Source organism: Cajanus cajan, chromosome 2 (assembly GCF_000230855.2).
Source record: "Cajanus cajan strain Asha chromosome 2, NIPB_CcT2T_4, whole genome shotgun sequence".
In the NCBI taxonomy this organism is placed as follows: domain Eukaryota; kingdom Viridiplantae; phylum Streptophyta; class Magnoliopsida; order Fabales; family Fabaceae; genus Cajanus; species Cajanus cajan.
The window spans coordinates 72,178,807-72,187,135 of NC_138518.1; positions in this window are offsets into that span (position 1 = coordinate 72,178,807).

Sequence of the window (8,329 nt, forward strand, 5' to 3'; positions counted from 1 at the left end):
ATCCAGATAGTATAGTCCTTACTTTTGGACTGCTATTCTGGCGACTTATAAATGTGAATAAAAAGCAGCATGTTTTTCAGTGCCACTGGGTGAGGGGTTAATGACAGTCGCAGACTCAGTCGTCCCTCTCAAGAGTCTCAAAGCGTTCAGACACAAACAAACTCTATTCATGATGACCACCTTAACGTCTCTTGCATCTGAATCAGGGCCAAGACAGTAGTGGGCGCAGAGAGAGGCAGAACCAGAACCAGCATCTTTCCAAATATGCAGAGACCATTCTAAGCTTTTGGGGTTACAAAAGAATTGCTTGTGATCATGTTAATAAAATAAATAAATAAATAAAACTCTATTACACACACAAACAATGTTTTCTTCTTCTGTGGTCCTCTTATCTTTCATTGCGAGAACCAATACAAAAGGCCAAAGATATGAGCAGCTTAAAGAGTCGTATTTATTTAGTTTCCTCCGCTAGTAGCTTTTTATCTTGGACCATGTGCTTCTTCTCTCTCGTCTATGCATCGTTGTAATTGCTTGGTTCAGTATCAGTCTCCACTTTTACCTGACGCACAAAATTGCATTTGCATTTGCATTTGCTGTGTATAATTATTACTCCTATCAACTGGTGGAGGTTGCACTGTCAATTGACTCTGGGGTCGTCCTATCCTATTGTAAGCTGGTTTCTCACATTAACTAACTGGTGGGTGGGTTGAGTCCCATTTCAGAACCCTTTTCTTATCTTCTCACTAATATCCCCATCCCCATCTTGTACAAATAAAGCAAAAGGAGAAAAAGGTAAATTACCACGCTAACTAAATTCTACGACTCCATTATGTCAGTGACATGAACTTCGTATATAGCTTCAGCTCCAAATGAGCTTCTAGTTGTACTGTAATCGCGAAACAATTATTGTTTTTCTCCAAAAATGAGACCCTGTGGTTTTCTATTGTTAGAGGAATCATGCATACATAATAATAAATAAATAAAAACTAGCTACTATCAACTATCGTTTAAATTGGAAACTCGTATTAGATTTTTTGTTTTAGTTGATCGGCGTCTCCATCTCTCTGTATCTCTATATATATAGACACACACAATGATAAAACATTTCCATTAAAAGATAAGGTATAGTCGGCAAAAAATCCAAGCCTAATCCATATAAATGTATTTGAATTATGTACTTGTATACAACAGTTGGTTTTCTTTGTAGATAACTTTATGAATAATCATAGCCTATCATTTTGGTGACATTAACATAGATAGTATACTATAGGTTTTGTTTTGTGATGATATCAGCTGAATGCAATGATACATCTATGATACTATATTGCCAAAACGAGAAAAACATAGATAATATACTAGAGGTCGTCCTTCTAAATACAATCCAATCAAAAACTTTCTCTCTTGTACATAATCCGATGCTACAGTTTTGATTAAAAAATTATATGGAAATTAATTTAAATGTTGTTCTGGAACCTGTTGTAATGCACACAGCAGTTGTAGAGTCAGAAAGATAATTAAATAACGCAACTGCATCATGTTTCTTTTTCGGGTTACATAGTACAGTACTACTTGTTTAAACTATTTTTCAAAAAAATATTAATAGATCTTAATTCACTTGGGTATACGGATATAGGAGAAGGAACAGCTTTAGTAGGGCTACATTACGCCCTATTAATCTTTAAGTAGCATTGTTATCAAAAGAAACTGTCCAAAACATAAAGATACAAAAAAAGAAACCTATCGAAACATGATTGAGTGCTACTCTATACACGTACAAACCCATTTCAAAAACTCCGTATTTTTTCCAATTATGTCTGTTTTACTTTTCAACATATCATTCATTTCTTATTGAGTATTCAAAGGAAGTTACTATTCCTAAAATACAAGTTTCGTGAGAAATTACGCGCAACTCAAGTGAAATTTTCCAGAAGGATTTGTTTTGTTTGAAAAAGTCTTTGATATGATTGACCATATGTGATAAAGCTTTAGTCAATAATGGGCGATTAATATGGACCTTACCATCGATAATGGAAGGGAAAGAAAAGGAAGATAAATAAAAAGAAAAGAAAAAAAAGAAGAAGAAAAAGACCTTTCCATAGATAAAGCTTTGGTGCTTCGATATTGTCCTGGCATCACATTGACATGGGCCGTAAAACAAGGGTATCCGATCAAATGTGAATTCAGCTCTTCATTTACACAGTCCTAATGCTGAATGTGAACCTGCCATATCCACCACTACAAATAATGCTAACCTATCTATCTTTTGCATATATACATCAGAAATCTCAATCTTTTTTATTTCCGGAAGAAAGGTGTATAGGAATTTTTATCTTTTAATAACTGAATCTGAAGTGGATAGGAGAGTTAAATGCGGAGTTATGAAGTTCAAATGTGAGTAGGGAAAATCAATCCAAAGGACGACGAGATAATTATTTATTATGGTATGTAGAATAATTAAAGTTACTATTAATGGGATGAAAACTATGACTGTCGTGTTAATTACAATAGTTTCCGCAAATAATCAAACTTTCAAAAATAAATATTAAATTTTTAACTATTTTTCCACTTTAATTTTTCATCCCAGCTTTTTCCTTTTACCTACTACTACTATTACTATTATTATTATTATTATTATTATTATTATTATTATTATTATTATTATTATTATTATTATTATTATTATTATTATATCAATCACTTTCTTCTATTTCCCTTTTAATTTCTTCAAAGGTATCTTCTCTCTACAGTACACCCTCGGAGTATCTAAAGATCACTTTCTTAAAAGAGCATTGCTACAGCTTTCCGAAAATGGAAGCCGGAAGCCGAAAACGCTCCCAATGATTAAAAAATTATTATTTTTTAATAAATTTATTAAAATAATTATTTTATAATAAATTTATTAAAAATAATAAATTTTTTAATTATTCGACAATTTTTCAGCCTCCATTTTCGGAGGATACAGTATTTTCCTTCTTGAGTATAAGATATATTAGACTCGTATAGTGGACTAGTATCAAGAAAGACGCCCTAAGCAGGCTTTTAGTTCTACAATTTGTAGGCAATTTATATAGTCAGTCCTAGGACATGAGGAGTTGCACCTTAGAGTTAAGTAGCCGTACTATACAATATAATAAGGAGGATATTCCTCCATCATCAAATACATGCACATTACTTAGTGTTAGTATGTTTTTGTTTTATTGTTAAAATTTGACAAACGTAAATTGAATGGAAAAATAGAAATATTTATTTTGTATTTTTTTGTTTTGGAAAGTGTATTTTTATGTTTTTGTTAAAAAAATGATTTTTCAAACACGCTATTAGTCGTTCCAAATACCTCTCTAGCTACCGATTTCACTGTATGAAGCAAAGAAACCGCTTCGATCGAGCAGATTCGACCGAACTTTAGCTAACAACTGTTAAAATTGGGTCTTACTTGTTAAGTGACAATGCAAAGGAGGGGAACATTCACTCTCGAAAGTGACTCTAGGTTCGGTACATGTCTATAGGTGACACTCAAGTCAATGACCATTAGAATTAATGAGAGTTTTTTCTTTTTATCTGGCATATGTGACTGTATTACCCTTATTGTAGGAAGGAAAAGTTGGGTTAGATTGAATTTAGATCCTTTTTGAATTTGGAGTTAAAAATCTCAAATTAACTCTCTAACATATCAAAATAATAAGTGAAGGAAAGAAGGGGAGGAAACAAGGCTTGCATAGGAACTAGCTGTTTGTGATCCTCGCTTTCCAGTGAGGGCAATTTTTTGCATGATCCTCTTTAGCATAATTGTATTGTTTGTTGATGATTTTCTTGGCATGTATTTGCTATTCCCGTGCTGATTGTATGATCTAGTTCCTTTAATATCTTATTTGATCATGCTGGTTGTGGTTCTTTAAGGGTTTAGGGTTTTGACATGATGTGAGAAAGAGATTTTGATGTCTTATTAGCATGGATGTTCACGAGTACAGGTAACTATAAACTTAACCCTCCTAGACTCAACAATTTAGTTTAAATTTGTATGTTTGGATAAAACTTAACCCAAACAGACTTGTTTTTTGGCTTGAATATATTGGGTTTTAGTGCTGAAAATTCAGTCTAACTTAACCCATTCAACAAATTTTTAATTTTAATTACCTCGCATCTTTGTTAATCATAAATATTATATTAAAATTTCAATTCATACACTTAGGAAAGTTTGTTAACCACATCACTTTTTTAGTCATTTTTTTTCTTCGGTGAAGACTCGCTTTAGAGACAAAAACGTAAAAAACAAAACTAATAGGAACTAAAGCCAACAAAAAAAAAAGAGACAAGAACTAAAAAAGGAAAGGCGCCAAATTACATTGAAAAAAATATATTTAAGTTAAAAATATATCTAACATGACTGAATGTTAAGAAAAAAAATAAGACTGAGTTGTATGGTAATATGTTTTTAACAAAGATTAAGTATAGATTTCATCTGATTTAAATATTTTATCATACAATTATATATATATATATATATATATATAATTAAGATTTAAATATATTTTTAATTTCTCAAATTTAACATAAATTTATTTTTTCTCTCAAATTTAAAGTTATTATTTTTAATCTTTTTATAATTTTAAAAAATTTGTTTTAATCTCTCAATTCATTAATAATATATTTGAAAAAGATAGATTGAGATAACAATGTAATTTTAATTAGATTTAATGTAATTTTTTTTTACTGATATAGACATTAGTTGATAAATTTTTTATGACAATATTTGATAGATTTTTTAATAAAATTTAAGTATAACAATATTTTTTAAAATTATAAGGACTAAAAAGATCAATTTTTAATTTGAGGGACTAAAACCAAATTCACCTTAAATTTAAGAGATTAAAAATATATTTAAGTCTATTATAATTTTTTTAATAATGTACTTACACTTGCCATGTTAAAAACCAAGTGTTCCCACTCTTTTCTATATTTTTATTTTGTTAAAAAGTCAAAGTTAATATATTAATTTTTAGAAGTATTTCTTCACAATATATATAATATTTCGTCTCGTAATAAGAATTATGTTTGAAGAAAAAATAAGTTTTAAAATAAGTGTCATCTTAACTTTTTAATATAATATTAATTACCTTTTTTTTTCATCTATATCCTTCATAATATTTTTTAGAAAACAAATATTGTATGAGTACATTGGTTTATTTATCTAATTTAACTCACAAAAAAATACACGAGTTAGTGAATTGACCCACCAAGTTTAATTCACATTGTCATTTCTATTACTAGGGTGATTCTAGTTAATGTGTTTGTGTGTCTATATATATATATATATATATATATATATATATATATATATATATATATATATATGACGAATGCTAATATACTCCCACTTATTTTTTAGTGGGAGTATTTTAGCAACCTACACCAAAATTTTAGGATTAAAAAACTATTCATTTATTTTGATTTGGTTAATTCGTACAAATGATATTATAGTAATTTAAATTAATTTTAAATAAAAATAAGATATTTTCTCTCTCTTAATAATTTCATTCTCCAATTCATTTATTTTTCTATTAATTAATTTTTATTTATTCAGAGAGAAAGGGGGGAGACATCATGATAGATGAGAAAGAAATGAGTTAAAGAAATAATTTAATAAGAGAGAGATAAATATGTTAGAGAAAGAATTTAATAGGAAAGAGAAATGAGTTGGAGAATGAATTTAATAGGAGACAAAAATGACTTAGTGAAAGAAATTAATAAGAGAGAGAAAATATTTTTTTTCATTTAAAATTAAATTAAATTACTATAATATCCTTTGTACGAATTAACCAAATCAAAAGAAATAAGTGATTTTTTTGTCCTAAAATTTTGGTGTAGGTTGCTAATATTCTCCACTAAAAAATAAGTGGAAGTATATTAACATTCCCCTATATATATATATATATAACGAGCTTATTCAATGAGAGAATGTTTTGTTATGAGAAATGACCATCATTATTATTGCACACTAGCAACAATGATAAGTGTCGCCGGGAACAATGGTTGTGATGATGACAATAATGAAGATGATGACAATAGTGGTGATAATGACAATTATGTTGTCATTATTGTCACTATCACTATCATTGTAATTATCACTGTTATCACTACCATGATGATGGTAATGATAGTGATGGTATTAGTAATGTAACTGTCACCACCACCATTGTCATCGTTATTGTTTAATAATATTGGTAGTAGTAGTGATAATAACGACAACAATAACAATGACAATGGTGATAATATCGATGAGTGATGATGATATTAATTGTATAAGAAATAATAATAACAATAATGGAGTGTTTATAATTAAAGTTTAATTTTGACCATTAATTATTTTTATCTATAATGTAAAGACTATGATTTACTTCTCTTGTCTCTCATAATAAGACATGATCTTATTAGATATGTTATATATATATATATATATGAGGAGGGTTCAAACGACACTGATGTAACTTTTACTAAGTGTTACACCGCTCAATAACTTTATATTAAATGTGAATTTTGAAAATCCAACCGTTAGATTGAAAGTTCATATCTCTTAGATCATATATATCAAATTTTATATTAATCTAAGATGATTTGATACTTCATTCTCATAAAACAAAATTGACGTAATATATACATTTCAAAATATACTAAAATATGAACACTTTGATTACCTTCAAGTTGTTGTTCAATTTTAACAAAATTTGACATATATGATCTAAGAGATATGAAATTTCAATCTAACGGTTAGATTTTCAAAATTCACATTTAATATAAAGTTATTAAGGGCATCTCCAATGGAAGCAACTCATTTGAGTTGCTTCATGCATTGAAAAATGAAATAAGTGGTCCCTAGTGTGTCATGTCAGCATTAAGCAACTCAAATACAAATTACTCCAATGGTAAGAAACTTTAAGAAATTCAACTTTTATAATTTTTTTTCTAATCAATTATGAACTAAATTTAAATTTTTTATTAAAAAGGATAATTGCACTACAATGAAAGAAAATAAATTACGAGAAAAAATTCACAATAAGTAGATATATATTAAAAATAAAATAAAGCAATAGTAAATACATAAACATTATATAAAATTAATTTTCATCATTATTATTTCTGAAACATTTCCAAATATGTTCAAGAAGATTAAGGAACCGTTGCTTGAGGAAGAAACTTTCTTTCTTCTTCAAGCAACTCATGTTGCCACGTCAGAGTCCTCTAAAGGCAAGAAACCGGGAATTGAGTTGCTTCATGGGATAAGCAACTCCCATTGGAGTTGCTCTAAGCAGTGTAACACTTAGTAAAAATTACACTGGTATCATTTGAACCCTCCTATATATATATATTAAATTTTATTATTTCAACTGTTAAATAAAGAAACTGTTGAATTAATAAAGAGTATTTGATACTTTATTAAACAAACTCAATTTAACATATATAATATACTGTTAAAGTCTAAATAAATAAGATAATTTATAATATTAAATAATTAAAAATGTTTAATTTATACAAAATTTTGTATGTGTTATTACATAGTCATGAATATCAAAATATTTTATTATTGAATTAATAAAATTTAATATAATAAAAATTATTGATTGATGTAATTTTACTGAAAATTACTTACACTACACCAAAATTAGGTTTTTGTGGCAATTAATTTATTCTTTAGCGACCATATAAATGGTCATTATTTTTTTTACCAGCATTTAGATAATGGTTGGTGTATCCAATGTCGCTAATACTATTACCGGCATTTATATAAAATGTTGGTAAAGACCTACTAAATTGTCGGAAAAATTTATTTTTTTTAGTGGCAATTTTAGTAGCCATTTTAAAGGCTATTAAAAGTTATTTTTTCAATTGTCTCCTTTCCATCCATTTAGTGACTTTTATCTTTTGCTAGTAAAACTTTAAATAATTTATTCCTATAATTTTTTTTTTCTAAATTCATAACTTATATAGTTGTCTTCTATTTATATATTTTTTTAATTGTCTTATCTCTTAAGAGATGTGAGATTTATAAGGTGAAAGTTGCTCTCTAATTGCTTTATAGCATTATTGAACTTGGTAATAGTGGGTGATTTGATATTAATTTATTATAGTGAATTAAGAGTCTAACTCAACCCTATAAATCAACTTATAAGGTGATAGTTATTACTCACTTATATACTATTTAATTATCTTATCTCTAATCGATGTGGGACTAGTTTTTTTCAATAAATAATTGTCGCTAATAATAAACTTTAGTGTAATATAAATACACTTTTAGTGGCTATTATATATTAGCCATTAATTTTTTTATTATATA